This window comes from Phoca vitulina, unplaced genomic scaffold, assembly GCF_004348235.1.
Source record: "Phoca vitulina isolate PV1807 unplaced genomic scaffold, GSC_HSeal_1.0 scaffold5, whole genome shotgun sequence".
NCBI lineage: Eukaryota > Metazoa > Chordata > Mammalia > Carnivora > Phocidae > Phoca > Phoca vitulina.
The window spans coordinates 58,234,909-58,253,074 of NW_022589708.1; the positions used below are offsets into that span (position 1 = coordinate 58,234,909).

The following is an 18,166-nucleotide window of genomic DNA, read 5'->3' on the forward strand; positions in this document are numbered from 1 at the left end:
GAGAAGACAGGAATGTGCAGAGAGCCTGTGGCTGCTGGAATCACAGCACATTTGAGAAACTAAAAGGAGGTCAGGAAATTTTCTATACAGGAAGCAAGGGGAGAGTGGTAGGAGATGACACTGGAAAAGGCAAGACCCCACGGAGTCTGGTAGGCCACCTTAAGAATTCTAGTCATATCTTACAATAATAAGCTGTTTAAGAGTTTTATATGGAAGTGCCATAGTATTACTTGTTTTTAGAAAGATCATTTTGGCTGCAGGGGCACCTGGGTAGCTCATCGGTTAAGTGTCCAACTCTGGTCTGGATTTTGGCTCAGGTCATGATCTCAGGGTTGTGGAATTGAGCCCGTCAGGCTCTGTGCTGGGTGTGAAGCCCGCTTAGGATTCTCTCTCTCCCTCTCCCTCTGCCCCTCCCCCATTCTCTCTCTCTCTCTCTCTGCCTAAGAAAATAATAATAAAATAACAAATAAAGATCATTTGGGCTGTAAAGAGGAAAATGAATGAAAGGGCTTAGATTTATGCAGTGAGGCCAGATTGGATTGGTGGCAATTGGTAAAAAGTGGACCAGTTTGAGAGCTTTGGAAGATAAAATTGCCAGGACTTGATGCTACAATGAATATGGAAAATAACAGTGAAGGAGATATCAGGGATGACTATTACATGTTTGATTTGAACAACTGGATAGATGAGGAGAAAGGAAAATAAGAAGAGTTTATGAACTCAGTTGGACTAAACTTTGTAGCTGTGAGACATTAAGTAAACATGTTGGTATCAGATTTGAAATTTAGGGGAAGGGTCTGGGCTAGAGACACCTATGTGGAAATTATCAACATATAGATAACTAAAGCCATTGGTGTGGATAATGATGTTTAGGCCAAGAGATTATAATGAAAACAAAAAAGAACCTAAGCTGAATTGTGAGGCAGTCCTATATTTAATAGCTAAGGAGAGGAGAAGGAAACTGCAAAGGAATTAGAGACACAGTACTCAGAAGTGTAGGAAAAAAAGCCAAGAGCATAGGGCCAAACAAGAAGTAATATTCAAATAAATAATTGGTCAAAGTGCTGAGTATTGTTGAGAGTTTAAGAAAGATGATTGAAAATGACCCTTATTTTATTGAGAAGAAAAATGAAGTACTGAGAAGTGACTTGTTCAAAGCTGACGTAAATTCTTGTCCCTTTCTGAATTCCCAGAGATACTGGTGCTTGTGTTAGGGTTATTTATGTGTATGATTCATTCTCTCCACAGGACATAAATTCCCCAGTCCTCACTTGACTCAACCTTCCAGCATTGCATATTGTTGACTACAATCTTTACATCTACTTCAGTGATATTCTGGAATTATGTCTTAGTCTCCTTTGAAATAGCTGTTCCTCTTTGTTGTGCCTATACATGTAGGAATGCCCAGGATACTTTTTAAAAATACAGTTTTTAAAAAATGCCATTTCCTGCTCCCTCTCCCCCACTCAGGCAAAATCTTGAGGGGTAGATTACAAGATTCTAGCTTTTTAAAAAACTCCCAAGTAGGAAGCTTTGGAAATTACTAGCTTAGAGTTAGGTTTGGAAACCACTAGCTTAGTCTCAGACCAACAGAGCTAGGGTAGCAATATGGAGAAGCCACCCAACTTGCCCACACTCTGATAAATACTCATATTTTAAAACAATATACAGTTATGCTTCAGTTATTCAGAGATCAGCTTTCCAGCAATTTTGTCTGGAAGAGGACCAAAACTGGAAGTTAAGGAAAGAAAACACCTCTCATAGGGAAAGAACTTTTGATAGTGAACAGCAAAAAAAAAATCGCAAAATATCACTTGATATAGAGTCACTGTCCTATTTACTGATGGGAAGAAAAGGATTCTCTCGTTAGCTGGCTGTGGCTATAAACATCTGATCAATCATCACCTGGAGCCAGAGAAATGCCATCAAGAAAAAAGAGTAAAAAATAAACAGTAGAGTAGAAAGGATAAGAGGAAGGCTCAGAGTGGATAAAGAGACAGATGAGGAGATGAGAAGCAGTGACAGATTATTAGAAAAGGTGATGAGAACATTCCAAAGAGAAAAAAAGAGATCACCAAAGTAGGGATTCTATATACCTCAGCAATCCCCTGGGACTTCAGCATATGGCCAAGGTATCACGTTTGATGGTCAATCATGGACAAAGACTTTCATTAACCATTGTACTCTTTAAGAATGTAGGAGTAAGTAGATTTTAAGAGGATTTCTGTAGAAGGGTTAAAATAAAAATACTGCTATTTTAAAACGCAGCACAATTAATAAAGTGAAATAAAGCCAGAACAGGGAGCCTGGTTACATTCATCACTGTTTTTGAAGGGACAGTTACTGGGGTCGGACTCTCCGTCCCAAGGACTACCCCCTTCCCAAGACCTTCAGTGGAATCTGCAAAAGTAAGCAGCCCTGGCCAGCCCTCGGGAATTATTGCAGCGCCCCCAATTGCTGGAGGTTTAAAGGAATCTCTGCTCCGTTCACTTGTAAGCTTCGTGCTGTTTGTTGTACAAATTAAGGTAATGGGTTTTCATGCGATTTGGCTGGGAAACAGACCAGGAAACTAACCCCCACGTTTTCAACTGAAGTAATTATCTAAATATTTTTGCTTGCCGTAGAGATCCGGGGCTCTAAGTGTTTAGGATGGAAAATATCCAACCCACTTCGCTTGGCTTCCTATTCCTTGGGGGAGTGTCTTTAAAAGCACCTGCCGGCGTTAAGTTCTTGTGCTTTCAGAAAGAGGCTGACCCCGGCGCGTCTCAGAGGGAGCCTTTTACAATTTGGACTGAGAATTGCGTGAGTGGCTCTAGGAACGTCAATTAACTCCACATTTCCCTAGTGTCGCTCGCAGGCTGGCCGCGCCAGATGCTCAGTCGAAGCTGGCGCAGCCAGGCCTCAGGACAGAGCCTGCAGCCCCGGGAGGGCGGTGGGCGCCCTGGGAGCGGTAAGGGGGCGCTCGGACGCCCAGCGCCAAGGACTCGGCGGGCGACTCGCGCTCCCGGGGAAGACCCGCGGGGCAGCAGGCTCGGGCGCGGGGCGGGAACGCGGGGTCCGGGCCGGCCGGGGGCGCCGTCGGCGAGGCTCGCGCAGCCGCACTGGGCGCGCTGACTCCGGGCTCCTCCTCCCGGCTCCGTAGTAAGCATGGCGGCGGCGGCGTTCGTGGTCCCTCGGGTGAAACAGAAAGCGGGAGCTACGCGGAGAGGGAGTGAAGAGCGGGGCTGAGGCAGCGCCGTCACTGCCGGAAAACCACCCCACCAGTCAGTGCGCCGGCGGCCGCAGCGGCCCCGAGAGCTGGCTCTGCCGTTGAGGTAGAGCGAGAACGATCAGGAACCCGAAGAAGAGGCGCCAGGGTAGCCGCCTTCCTCCGCCTCAGAGCGGCGTGACTCGGAGGTGAGAGCGCGGGCGCTCCCTTCGGGAAAGGCGGGGGAGACCGAGCTGTCCCACTCCCGTCCCGGAGCAGGCGCCACGGAAACCGTTAGGCTGGGTCTGAGGGGCCGGGGCGCCGAGCGGGGCTCGGGCCCGTCGAGGGGCCCGGCCCACCCCGTTCTGTGGGCGCGCTGTGGGCAAGGAAGGGGGGGAGTGGGGCCGGGCACAGGACCCGTCAACTTGTCGGCCACCTGCCGGGCCCGAGTCTCGCCCGGAGGCGCTTGTGGGGGCGCGACCGCGGCCCCGCCACCAGCCCGAGGAGGCGGCGCGGGGGGCGCGGGCGGCCTTCCCTCCGCCCCCCGGCCGGCGGTGAGCGGCGCGGCTCGCGGAGGCTTGGGGGTCGAGTGCGGAGCCCGCCGGAGAAGATCGCCGAGCGGCCGCCGCCGCGCCTTGGGCTTCGGCCGCCGGGCAGCCGCCGAACTTGAACGCTTTTTCTGAAGAGAGTTTCCCCCGTTCATCTTGGGGTTAAAACCTCGAAAACCCGCCCTTGTGTGTTTGATCCTGTTTGGCTGGTGTCAGTACCTGGCCGTTCCTCTACCCGGCTGAGTTAACCACCTGTTCAGTCAGGAGGTTGACTCGAGGCTGCAGTCCTCGCCCTGTTAAACAACCTGGATCTTTGAACTTTTGACACGGCTGTGGAGGGACGCCATGCGTTAGGTAAAGGAAAATGAACAAATAATTTTGTCATACAGTCTGGAGCACAACGGTGGCTGTTGTAATTAAAGTAGTCGTTGATCGTTCCTTTATCAAACTGTTAGCGTTTAAAGCCTTGGGATATTTTTGCGGGGGGGAGGGGGTGTGTAATGGTTACTGGGGTGCTAGGGATCGTGAATTAGAGATTTTCTTTTGTGAAATTTTATGTAAGTTTCTTTGCACACCTTTGTGTCTGAGCATCTTCCAACTAAGAATAATAAGCTTATAAGGTTTTTTTTCTTTTTGCAGTATAATCCTCATATGTGTTCAGTATGAACTTTTAAAACCGAGCAACATAATTATTTCTTACTGTGCTCTCTGTTTTTAGTTCCTGAAACCAAAGTTGGAGTGTTTTTCTGTATTATAAGAATGAAATAACTAAAGTTGAACTGTTACTATACTATTTTACCACCGTGCTATTACCAGCACCAGTGCTAAACATATGCCACTCAGGGGTTGGAGCCATATGTTAGGCAGCAACTAATTGAGATTTGTGGCTAAGGTCTTGTATTTGGATAAATATTTAGTTTTTGTGTATTTGCTAAATCTGTAATTCTTGCCATCGTGTAAGTTTTGTTTAAATCACCTAAAAATATCCCAGAGGAATGACTCCTCTGCCTTTTTGGTGTTTTCTTGGTTGAACTGATTTATCTCAAGTAATGAGATAAAGTGCCTATTGGGACAGATGGTGGGCTTAACAGAAAACAGTGATAAAAAGGATTTTTAACACATCTTTTATAACATAGAACCTAAAATTTGCTTTCAGCTTTTTGGCTCACTGGTAATTCTTGTCATCACTAATAATACTAGTTAGTGGGAAGAAAGGATGATTTAACAGGAAGAAAACTCATTAAAATTTTTGTAAATAACATTCGATTTAAAAATTTTAGCACTGTCCCGGTAAGTTTTACTGTTTTTTTCTTTTTCTTCATAGATCATCTCTCAGTTTTCTTATGTAGGTTGACAGAAATTTTTTTATCCCAGGCTGGTTGACTTTAGCCACCTGTATGCTTTGGAATTAACTCCCTCTTTTTCCTTTTTGTCTCTCCTTTCAAAACCTCAAAATCATTGAATGTTTAGGGAATATAAACATTCTGGTTAACTCTGGCCTCAGTCAGATGTAATTATAAAGGCAGTTTGCTTCTCCCAAATTAATGATATGCATTTAAAAAAACTGATGTTAGGATTATCATTTGGTGTCATCTGTGTCATCACTTCCCCTCATTACCAGGTGAATAGTGGTACCTCAGGTTATGGTTGCATGAATGAATTGGCTAGGGTTACTCTGTCATCAAGAGTAATGACATCGGGGCGCCTGAGTGGCTCAGTTGGTTAAGCGTCTGCCTTCGGCTCAGGTCATGATCCCGGGGTCCTGGGATCGAGCCCCGCGTTGGGCTGCCTGCTCAGCGGAGAGCCTGCTTCTCCCTCTCCCTCTGCCTGCCACTTTGCTTATCTGTGCTCTCTCTCTCTCTGTCAAATAAATAAATAAAATCTTTTTTAAAAAAATTAAAGAGTAATGACATCATTTTGTCATCAGGAGAGCAAGAATATGGCACAACATTTTTTGATTTGAAGGCATTAGTAAATACATTCTGTATATGAAGGATAGTATTAAGTGCTGGAAAAAGTAAAAATGAATAAGATGGAGAGCTGCCTAGATAACATCAGTGTGGTTTTTTTCCCCTTTTAAAAACATTAAAACCAACCAAACAAAACTTAAGCTAATTTTTGTAATTTATTTATATTAATATTTTTCATACTTTGTAAATGTATATACTGTCTTACACTGTAAGACTTTTGAACTAAATTTCAGCCACCGTGAATTGCTACCTAATAAAAATTTGGCTTTTTAAATTTTGCTTTAAAGAGAAATTAACAGTTTACTCTCCGACCTCCCTTTTGCCAGTGCATGAAACAGCTGGATCATTCCAGCTGTTTTGTTTTTTAGGAGATTAAGTTCCATGGATCTTAGTTCCAACTTTACCCTTATTAGCCATATGATCTCAGATTAGTTTTTTTCCATCTTAAATTCCCAGTCATTAAAATTGAGAATAATACCTATCCTGTTTTCCCCACAGAAATATTGTGAGTACCCAAAGAGATGTTGGAAACCATGAAAACAAAGTACCAAATAAGAGCTTACATTAATACTGCTATAATTGGAAGCAATTGGAAGTTTGGGTTTTTGGGGGGTTTTTTGTTTGTTTTTGTTTGTTTGTTTGTTTTAGTAAGACCAGAAATCATGAATTCAAGTTTTATCCTTCAAAGTTCTGCAAATGTGCTTCCAATAAACATTTAGTTTACTCAAAAGTTTTAACTGCTTTTTGGCAAACAATGCATGTAAAATTTTTCTTTCTGTTCTTATTAATCTTTCATTGTGGTCATATCCAATGCCTCTGTTCTTTTTGCAAGGGAATACTGATCTTATATTCCAAGCATCTTCAGCTAGTCTTTTCCAGAGTGGGATAAAAATATGCAAAAGTGAATTCCTTAAGGTTTTCTTTTTTTTCAAGTGGAAGACTATCCCTGTATGTATAGTAATAAGATCCACTTGTTGAACTCTCATTGGTGTTTAGTCCCTGTACTTGGTAATTTTTTAAATCCTATGCAGACATGCCAGATATGTGGTAGTACTTTTATTTTACAGATGAAACTGTTACTTCTGATTGACTTTCATATCTCTCTTCCTTTCTCACTTTTTGAGATCTCTTATGTGCTTAGTTAGAAATAAAAAGTAAATTTGATGTGTACTTTGAAATAAACCCTGATATAAAAGTTACCTAAGTTTAATAAATTAAATTTTATTAATCAGCCTCTATCACAAATATCTGATAGATATTTTCTGTTTTCCTTCTTCAGAATCCACATCTCAATATATATTTGAACAGAATAAGTTAGAAAATTTAGGTGATTTATTATTCAGTTCCCCAGTGAGAAAAAAAATCTTCCTACTTTGGGGGTTCTAAACAGGTGTTCAAGTGCATTTTAAAGTACAGTTAAGACTTCTCTTTAAAAAGTAATGATGTGCTTTCTTTTGCAGAAATAGATGTTATATAAAACAACTACTTTTAAGATTGAACTTGAAGGAGTCGTCATTTACGTCAGAATCAGTTTTTCTTAAGATTTGCTTACATGTTTAAAATGAAAATATTTATAATATGTGATTTCATTATGTTTTCATTTTCTGGATTTTTTTGGTTTGCTTAAGACAGGCATTCTCAGTTTGCAATTTTGTTCTTAAGGCTTGATTTTTTTTCCATGTCATATTTTCATTTGCAATATATACTCTTTTCTTACACTTTAGTTAATAGTTTTTTGCATGTTGGGACCAGCTATTTCCAGTACTTGAGATCAGTAAGTGCATCATTATTCCTCAAATGCCACTGTATGCTAGCAATTATATTTTTTATAAAGACTTATTTATTTATTTTAGGGGGGCGGGACAGAGGGAGAGGATCCAAGCAGACTCCACACTGAGTGCTGAACCTGACATGGGACTCCATCTCAGGATCCTGAGACCATGACCTGAGCCGAAGCCAAGAGTCAGACGCTTAACTGACTATGCTACCCAGGCGCCCCTGCAATTGTATTTTTTTAATCTATTACTTGAACCTTGCTAAAATTGGCCTAATGTGTGTGGTAGAGTAGCCTTTGGAGAAAATGTAGGGGCAGTTTCCCTCTAAGCCATCTTTCAGGCTGCTTCCAGGCTAATATTTTCAAAAACATGAGTTTTATTCATATCATTGCTCAATTTTAGATATTAAAATCATACCACAATTCTGCTGCATCAGTTATAATGTCTTTGGTCTCTGTTTCAAAGTATATAGTCTGTTGATATCCTGTGACTATATCTATTCCCAATTTTGTAGTAGAAAGCATATGTTTTACATTAGGTAGATAGAGGTTTATTTGTTGGCTTCCTCCCTTATTGGTTGTGTATAAACATGCACATATTGCTTTACCTCTATGGGCCTTTGTTTCTTCACTTAAAGAGGGGTAATAATAGGATCTATCTTTTAGAATTGGCTGTTATAAGGATTAAGAGAGCCCATTTAACATGGCAAGTAAACTGCTTGCCATAGAATATTTATATCTAGAACTTTGACAGGTCTAATCACTGTCACCTAGATAACCTATTCTTCTTTCCACCATTCACCATTTTCACCATTTATTCATCTATCATTTGTTAATTCTTTAAACGTCCTACATACTTAAAATATGAACGTCACAAAGATGAATGTTGTACTCCCTTCCCTCTAGTAATTCACAAACTAGGATGAGAGGTAAAGACATATAAACAAATGCATATTTAAAGATAATTAAGGGTAAATAAAATAACCTCTTCTCTTGCCTTTTTTTCGCTTGTGTGAATCCTTCCTGTCATTTAGTACTGAACTGCCATGTTTCTGTAATACCCTCAATATCATGATTGTGTACATATACCATAGCATATATATTTCTTGTCTGTCTCAACTATTAGATTATAAAATTCTTGAGTTGGAACAGTACTGCTGTAGTTGGAAATTTTTTTTTTCTATAAAGGAGCAGATAGTAAATATTTTAAGATATGTGGCTGTATGAACTGTTACAACTACTTAGCTGTGTTGTAGGAGCATTAAAACAGCCATAGATAAGTTATAAACATTGCGTATGACTGTGTTCCAATAAAACTTTACAAAAACAGGCAGGAGGCCGGATTTGGCTCACAGGCCTTAGTTTGGTGCCCCCTGCCATGCTTCATACCCTATGCCTGGCAAATATAAGGCACTTAGTAAATAATAAATTAACATATATTAAATACTTTCTATGTTCTGACTGCTGTTAAAACAACTTTATGTGTATCAGTTTACTTAATCCTTAAAACAACCCTCTGAGGTAGATAATATTGTCATCATTTTAAAAATGAGGAAACTGGAGTAGAAAGAAGTTAAATAACATACCACACAACTAGTTAGTGATTTGGGGGTTTGAACCCAGGCACCTGACTCCAGAGCCTCAGCTTTTAATCATACCACTTCCAATGTTTTGAATCCCAGGAGTATAATATTGATTCAGTATTAGGAAACATATTGACATAATTCACTATATTTACAGATGAAAGAATAAAACTGTATGATTATCTCTTTGATGCTAAAAATATTATTTTCTATAATTCAGTTGTCCCTAATAACTATTAACAAGAAATAACCTAGTAAAGGGTCTCTATCAGAAGGCTGTATTAAATGTCATAGTGAAATATTAGAAGCACTTCCGTAAAAAGATAGGAACAGAACATTTGCCCTAAAGTATCAGCCAATGCATTAAGAAGCAAGAAAAATAACCTCTAAATAAGGGGTGTGTGGGGGATGAGGTGAGATATATCACTGTTAGTATTTGTAGTTGATATGATTACCTACTTAGAAAATACAAGATAGTCAACACAAAATGATTTGAGTCACAAAGAGATTTCAGTAAACCAGCTGGCTATAACTTAGAATATTCATTAGCTTTCTTATACACCAGCAGTAGCCAACTATGAAAAATGAAAAAGTAGAAGCTAAAATTATAAAATACTTAAGAACCTTCTGAAATATGCAACAGCTATATAAAGAAAACTATAAGAAGATCTGAATGGATGGAGAGCATACTATATTCCTGAGTGTGACAACTTAATACCATAAAAATGGCAGTTCTCACCAAATGAGAAAATAGTGTAATCCTAATTAGATTATGGTAGGATTTTAAAATGGAATTTGACAAACTGATATTTCAAGTTTTGAGAAGGTGAAATATATAAGAATGGCCAAGTAAATTTCAAAAAGAAGCTTAACAGTGAGCATACCTATCAAAAATCAAAACATACTATAAAATTACAGTTATTTAAAAAATAAGAATTTGGAGTAGGAATGAGCATGTTGATCATAGGAACAGAATACAGAATTCAGGAGGAACTCCATGGATACAGGAGAATTTCTTGTGTGATAAACTGGTAATGGAAGAGCTACTCTATAAATGGTGTGGGACAATTGGCTATCCAGTTGAGGTAAAGATAATTAGGTACCCACTTCATGGCACTATCAAAACTAAAATCTAGATGGACTAAATATAAGTAAATAAAGTGGCAAAAGTTTTAGAAGTGAATTTTTAAAAACATTTTGGAGTAGAGCAAGCCTTTCTCCTGTCAAGGAGACATCAAACTTAGATGCCATTAAAAAAGGCAAGCAACTGAATTGCCAAATAACAGATTTGACATGTAATAGACAAAGCTAATATTCAAAGTATACAAGGTGTGCTCTCAAATCAGTATGAAAAAAAAAAAAAAAACCTGGTAGAAAATAAAGAATTTAAGTAGGAAATTCATAGAATTAGAAATACAGATAGCCTATAAAGTTTTGAAGAGTTACTCAACCATGCCAGTATTTTGAGAAATTCAAATGAAAACATCAATATGATTTTTTAAAAAACCTTTGTAATAAAATTAACAAAACTGGACAACCTTAATATTACAAGTAAAATTGGAAAGTATACATTTATAAACCATTGAACAAAGTATAAATAGCCTCATCTTTTTGAGGAGAAAAGTTCAGCAGTATCTATCAACTTTAGAAGTGCATACTTCTGAAGAGAAGTATTTCTTTTTTTTTTTTTTTTTTTTTTTTAAAGATTTTTTTTTTTATTTATTTATTTGACAGAGAGAGACACAGCGAGAGAGGGAATACAAGCAGGGGGAGTGGGAGAGGGAGAAGCAGGCTTCCCGCGGAACAGGGAGCCCGATGCGGGGCTCGATCCCAGGACCCCGGGATCATGACCTGAGCCGAAGGCAGACGCTTAACGACTGAGCCACCCAGGCGCCCCGAAGAGAAGTATTTCTGTATAGAGATACTATCATAAGTTCATATAGAATATTACATGGTTATTTCTTGCAGAGGGGGAAATGTATGGAGAAAAATGGAAGCAGTTTCATTGTTGAGCATTAGAATAGTTCAGTTATGGAATGCCCTTGCAGTAGAATATTAGGCAGCCTGGAAAAGAATGAAATAGATAACAAATATACTTCTTTAAGAAAATATTACGGTATTTCACATGAAAAAGAAAGATACTGACTAATACATGTCATTTGCTTTATGTAACAACCAAAAAACGTAGAAAACCTTATATATACCTGGGTAAGTGCAGAGAACAAGTCTGAAAGGGTACCTTCCACAGCGGATAGCTGTAGAAATGGAAGTTGGATTTAGGGACAGGAGGAAGAATTAAAAATGATGACTATACATATGTTCTTAAGTATAAAATGTATAACTTTTGTGATGTAACAAAAATAATAAAACATAAGAGGGTTTGGATTTGGCAATTATGATTAGTCCTTGTTAGAGCCATATCTTCTTGATTATGTCTCTTTCTTCTGTGTAATTTTTAATAACACCTCCCTTCACTCACAAGCTTCCCATTTGGTGTCTAAAGTCATTGGTGCAGGTGGTGCCTGGGTGGCTCAGTCGTTAAGCGTCTGCCTTCGGCTCCCAGGGTCCTGGGATCGAGCCCCGCATCGGGCTCCCCGCTCCGCGGGAAGCCTGCTTCTCCCTCTCCCACTCCCCCTGCTTGTGTTCTCTCTCTTGCTGTGTCTCTCTCTGTCAAAATAAATAAACAAAATCTTTAAAAAATAAATAAATAAAAAAAATAAAGTCATTGGTGCATTTAAAACTAGCACTTTCAGTATAGCATTGGGTCAGAAACTGTTACCATAGGTTAAAGAAGCAAGAATTGGAGATTAGTGATTCTCAACCTTTATAACCATACCTGCAAAACAAGACAATTTTAGTGTACTTTATTTTCTGAATATCTATTATAAAAGCAATTTTTTCAAATGTAAAATTACAGTTTTCAAGTCTCATTTGTCTAGATATTTTTATTTCTCACCCCGTTTCAATATTAGAACCTAATATCTTAAGAAAGTTATTGGTAAATTCTAGGATTGATGTCATCAGCTTGAGCTAAATAAAGGTAGACTAAAAAGAAGGAAAATTTTTGTAAAAAATAAGATGAAGGAAGATGAGCGTGTTTAGAGGCAGTAATATTTAACTCAGGCTTAATAGTAGATTTATAAACAAAGAATCTGGTTATCTCAGAAAGGGCAGTGTTAAAACACTGGGTTCTACAGACAGATCTTTCTTATAGGAAATACAGAAATGTTTCTTGATTTTCTTGTGATGTCTTATGATAAAATTTTCTATTTAGAAGGAAACACGTTAAATATGGTGAAGTTATGGTGAAGCTACTTCAGTAGCTTTTACAGGGGAATGCAAACCCTTCTGTTGTGAACCTAGATGCCAAGGTGTTAATTTTGGTCAGAAAATATTCAGAAACTACAGGTTTTAGTCTTCAAAGTCATTCTGATACCTGTAACCAAGAATTTGAAATTCTAAAAAAGCAAAGTGACTATAATATATAAGCTAGCACATTTTAAAAGGGCAATAAAGTATTTGTAGATGAAAATAGAATTGTCGCAGATGTAATTACCTTGGGCTCTAAAGGTAACCCAAGTGCTCTGAAAACATCAGCTAGAACTGTAAAATAGGATTTAAGACAATGGCACTTAAAAAAAAATTGTTGGCCTTAATTATGTGTACACTCTCTGTCCTTTAACAGATTGGGGTTGATTTCTTAGGAGCAACTCCTGCTCTCAGTTCCCATAGTTTCCTGACTGGATATATCTTTTTGATGTCTTTTTCATCAGGATTGCCTTTGAAGTCTGTTTTAACCAGATTTTCATGTTAGTATTAAGGTGTGATTTCATAGTGGAAGGATGGGGGCTATATCTCCTGACTGCCTAATTAAATTAAGTTATACTTAGTGTGTCTGGCATTGGTGAGTGATGATAATGGCTCTCAACTCCTTCTTTTTTTAAACCTCTGTTCATTTATGTGGGATAAAAGACTGAGACCCACCCATCCTACCCATTCTACTTCTTCTACCTTTCCAGTGGACAAGGAATTAGAAAATAAGATAAGTTATAGTAAATTTATTGCTAATGATCTGTATAGTCACTTACCTTATAAGGAAATATATTTTATATATAAGATATGTATTTGCTTTTATTAGGTTAAACCATATGAAATCATATTATTTTAATATTTTTTACCTTAGAAATGACAATTTCATATGGTTTAACATATTATTGAATTATGCCATATAAACACTGCCCTATGTATAAAAATAAGTTATTGCACTTAGCATGAAAAATATGTTGTAAGTTACTTAGATAACATAAATTCATAAATAGCAGGTCAGTGGTAAAATGTTAATATATAAGCCAAATTGGAAGGTTTATAAATACACCTACTTAAAGAACAAGGTTAAAGTTATAAGCCGAAAATATCATTAATGTATATATGCATCATTGTACACTATTGGGTTAATCAACCTTCAACAAAAACTAAATTGAGTATGGGAATAATAAAGCTAAACATATAGTAATTTATAAATAAAATCTGTTGGACTTGAGAACCATGACCGATTGAAGACACTGCAAAAACGAGGGCAATTGAAAAGAGCACTGATGATAGATAAACAGATAATGAAGTATCCTTCTGCAAATTGTGGGAATCCTAACTGTATTGCATGGCAGCTGAATGTCTTAGTAGTGAATTAGAGGCCCAAGTAATCTTTTGAAATGTATTAATTTTACTTTATACATTCTATTAACAAATTTTATTAACAAATAAGAGCTAACTCTGGAGGTTGCTAGTAAGTAACACTTAGTCTTACACAGAAATAAAAGCTAAAAAATTGTGTCATTTGCCCAAAATATCTGTAAAAAGAATATTGATTTTTCTTTTAGTTCAGGACGTATCAAGAGCACACTGCCATTGGTGAACCCTGGACCATACTTTTAAAAAATCATGCTTTTAAAGCATGGTCATTTGGTTTCTATTTGTAATAAATTCATTCACCTTTCTAGTGTCCATTGGGTACATTAAAAATTAAGAGTGGTGTGGAGCACCTGGGTGGTTCAGTCAGTTAAGCGTCCAACTCTTGGTTTCGGCTCAGGTCATGATCGCAGGGTTGTGAGATGGAGCCCCACGTCAGGCCCTGAGCTGGATGTGGAGCCTGCTTGGAATCTTGGAATCTTCTCTCTGCCTCTCCCTTTGCCCCTCTCCCTCCCTCAAGTGCATGCGTGAGCTCTCTCAAAAAAAAAAATTGAAGAGTAGTGAATTTGTAATGATGTACTATATGTTGGCTAATTGGATTTAAATTTAAAAAAAAAAGTAGTGAATTTAGTTCCCTGTCAAAAGTGAAAGGGACTGGAGGCGCCTGGGTGGCTCATAAACTTCTGCCTTTGGCTCAGGTCATGATCCCAGAGTCCTGGGGCTGCATCAGGCTCTCTGCTCCCCAGGAAGGCTGCTTCTCCCTCTTCCACTCCCCCTGCTTGTGTTCCCTGTCTCGCTGTCTCTCTCTCTCTCAAATAAATAAATAAAATCTTAAAAAAAAAAAAAAATGAAAGGTACTGAGTTTACTCTTCTGCCTGAAACAACTTAAAAAACTAGAAAAAAAATGAAAGAGTGGCACTGAAGATGTTAGATATCGGGCAGTGTAAGGGGGAAAACAACTGTCCTTTATGTCTTAATGAAAGTTCACATTAAGACATAGAAATTTAGGTGAACCAAAGTTAAATTTAACTAATAACCTATTTTTAAGAGTCATTTTTCTGGAGTACAGTTAACATCAGTGTGGTTGAAAGAATTAGTCTTGGGAAAAATACAAAATAATCTAATATCTCATTGTTAAATAAAATCTGTGAAATATTTGTTTTAAGTTTCAGATAAGAAATGACAGGATGATTTCACAGAGTGATTCCCATGATTTTCATCTTAGGAAATTCCACTGCAGGTGACTTAAAGTGCTTTTTTTTAAATCTAAGGTAGTCAAGTTTAAAAAATTTTTTTAAAATCCAAAAATTAAAAAGAAATGAAAGAGGTCTAATTTGGAAAAATACATGAATACATGTTAGGATATTAGTTCGTTAGATGAATATTAATTTGGATAAAGTCCAAGTTCAAGCAAAATTTATTGAAATTTCCTAAAAGGTCATTGAGATGGTCGATAAGCCAAATATGACTGTAGTTGCCTAGGGCTTTTCAAGCTGTTTATTTTTAAATTGAAATTTTGATGAAAGTGGTGTAACCATATTCATATTACAAAAATATTGGGGAAATAGAGGAAAAAATTACTGTAATTACGTCATCTTAATACAGTTACTACTATAATATTTTTACTTAATGTTTTTTCATATGTATACTTTTTTTTCCCAAAGGGTTCTTTTTTAAAAAATATTTTATTTGTCAGAGAAAGAGAGAGAGAGCATAAGCAGGGGGAATGGCAGGGAGAGGGAGAAGCAGGCTCCCCGCCAAGTGGGGAGCCCGATGCAGGACTCAATCCCAGGTTCCCTGGGATCATGACCTGAGCTGAAGGCAGATGCTTAACCTACTGAGCCACCCAGGCATCCCATCATATGTATACTTTCAAGTACTCCCAAATTCTGGATTTAAATATGATACTAAAACTCTTTGGAGTGTATAATAGATTTTAGATATGGACTTAGAATCCTATAATTTAAAGTTTCATTGATTTAGACAAAAGACCAGAAAAATACATTGGATTTTTTTTTTAATCTAAATGTACATATTTTTCCTGTGGATCCCTCACTTACACTATGGCTATAATCCAAGTATGATCCTGCTGTGCATTTTCCCATATGCTTTTTAAACAATTAGAGCTGAAGTTTTAAACCCTAGATGTAGCTCATTATGTCTAGGCTATTGCCTAACAGCAACATCCTTAGAATAAAACAAATTTAAATAGAATGGGTGGATGTGAATGAGGAGTTTGAGTAAGAAAACCTGGCAGAATATTTGAGTAAAGAAACTAATATAGATTCAGAATTATGGTAGTGACTGAGTAAGAAAGTACAGTACTGTATCTAAATCTAATAGTGTTATGGACTGAAGACTGAAGCCCTAATCCCCAATGTGATCATGTTTGGAGGTGGGCCTTTGGGAGTTGTTGAGGTTTATGAAGTCATGAGGGTAGAGCCCCCATTATGGATTAGTGCACTTATAAGAAGAGGAAGAGACCGGAACTTTCTCTGTCTTGGCCATGTGGAGATACAGCAAGAAGGTAGCCATCTGCTGGCCAGGAAGAGGGCCTTCACCAAGAACCCGGTCATGCTGGCACCCCGGTCTTGGACTTACCAGCCTCCAGAACTGTGAAGAATAAATGTATATTGTTTGTTCTAGCAGTCCAAACTGATGGAGGCTGTATTAATAAGTGAGGTCCTACTGTAGTATCTAAAAATGTGGAAGTAGCTTTGGAACTGGGTAATGGGTAGAGGCTGGAAAAGTGTTGAAGTGCATGCTGGAAAAAGCCAAGATTACTTTTAAGGGATTGCTAATGGCAACAGGTGAGAGCTCAGAAAGAAATGAAGAGAACTGGAGAGAAAACGTCCATCTTCTTAAAGAATACATAAATAATCATGAACAGAAAATTGGTAGAAATATGGATGATAAAGGCCATTCTGATGAGGTCTCAGATGGGAGGAACATTGTTATTGGACAGTGGAAAAAAGGTGATCCTTTTTATAAAAGAGCAAAAAAATTGGCTGAGTTGTGTTCATGTTTTAATGTTTTATGGAAGGTAAAACTTGAAAGTGATAAAAGTGAATATTTAGCTGAGGATGTTTCTAAAGCAAAGTGTTGAAGGAGTAGCTTGGTTCCTTCTCACTGCTTATAATAAAATGTGAGAGGAGAGAAATGAAATGAAGGATTTGTTAAGCAAAAAGGGACCAGAATTTAAAGACTTGGAAAATGTTCAGTCTATCCAGACTGTAAAAAATGAGAAAGCATACTCTGAAGAGAATACCAAGAGTATGTTTGACTAGCCAGTTGATAAGGCTTTTAGTGTGGGTGTGAACCATGTACCTAATCAGCATCTCAACAGAAGCCAGGAAGAGAGATGGAATTATACCAGTGAAACAATGCTAGCTGGGACTAAATGAAACAAAATGGAAGGGAATGAAGGCAGGCTGTGAACATGTGTTCTCCCTTCAGGAAAAGGGAAGAAGGACCCCAAAGGTGACTCCTGTCATCAGGACTGCTACTCCCAACACAGGTCCAGAGTGTAGAGGGCAGAGGGTCAGGGCTGCCTCACCTCAGTTTCAAAGGATGGGACCTCTGTTCAGTAGAGCCACATGGGCAGGGCTCCACCAAGCTGGAGGAATGTCTGTCTGTGGGCATGATGCCACCGCCTCATTGGGTCTGGAGGGCAGAGCATGAAACCAAAGAGATTGTTAAGATTGCCTTAAGAAATTCGCCTTGCTAGGTTTTGGACTTGCTTGGGATATGTTACCCCTTTCTTCCTTTTGGAATGGAATATACTGTGCCTGTCTCACCATTGTATTTTGGAAACACACTGTATTTTGGAAGCATGTAACTTACCTGGTTCTACAGGTTTGCAGCTGGAGAGGAATTTGCTTCGGATGAATCTTATTTGGATGAGATTTTAAAGTTTATGTTGAAACCAGTTAAGACTTTTGTGACTGTTGGGTTGGAATGAATGTATTTTGCATGCAAGAAAGACATGGATTTTGGTGGGCCAGGGGCAGAATGTTTGGACTCAGTGTTTGTATCCTTCCAAAATTCATGTTGAAGCCCTACCCCCCCAAATGTGATGGCATTAAGAGGTGGGGCCTTTGGGGAGTAATTAGGCTTAGATGAGGTCATGAGGGAAGAACCCCCATGATGGGGTTAGTGCCCTTATAATTTAAGAAGAATAAGAGAGACGCAAACTCCCTCTGTCTTGGCCATGAGAAGATACAGCAAGAAGGCAGCTCTTGGCACCCAGATCTTGGGCTTCCCAGCCTCAAGAACTGTGAGAAATAAATGTCTGTTGGTTAAGGCACCCAGTGTATGATATTTTGTAGCAGTCAGAGCTAAGTTTGCAAATATTTTTTCCCATTCCATAGGTTGCAGTTTCACTCCATTGAATGTGTACTCTGATGCACTGAAGTTTT

At 38.6% G+C, this 18,166-nt stretch overlaps 1 protein-coding gene across 2 annotated transcripts in view; it reads left to right on the forward strand.

The window, feature by feature from the left end:
• The first annotated feature begins 3,133 nt into the window (after positions 1 to 3,133).
• The window catches only part of FNDC3A (fibronectin type III domain containing 3A), a 153,509-nt gene continuing 138,476 nt past the window's right edge, over positions 3,134 to 18,166 (forward strand). Inside the window, exon 1 of one of the 2 annotated variants that reach the window (XM_032403045.1) lies at positions 3,134 to 3,396. The gene's annotated coding sequence lies outside the window, so the exon portion shown is untranslated. Of the gene's footprint in view, positions 3,397 to 3,884; positions 4,090 to 18,166 lie in introns of those variants that run through there. The other variant, XM_032403046.1, reaches the window with a different exon arrangement.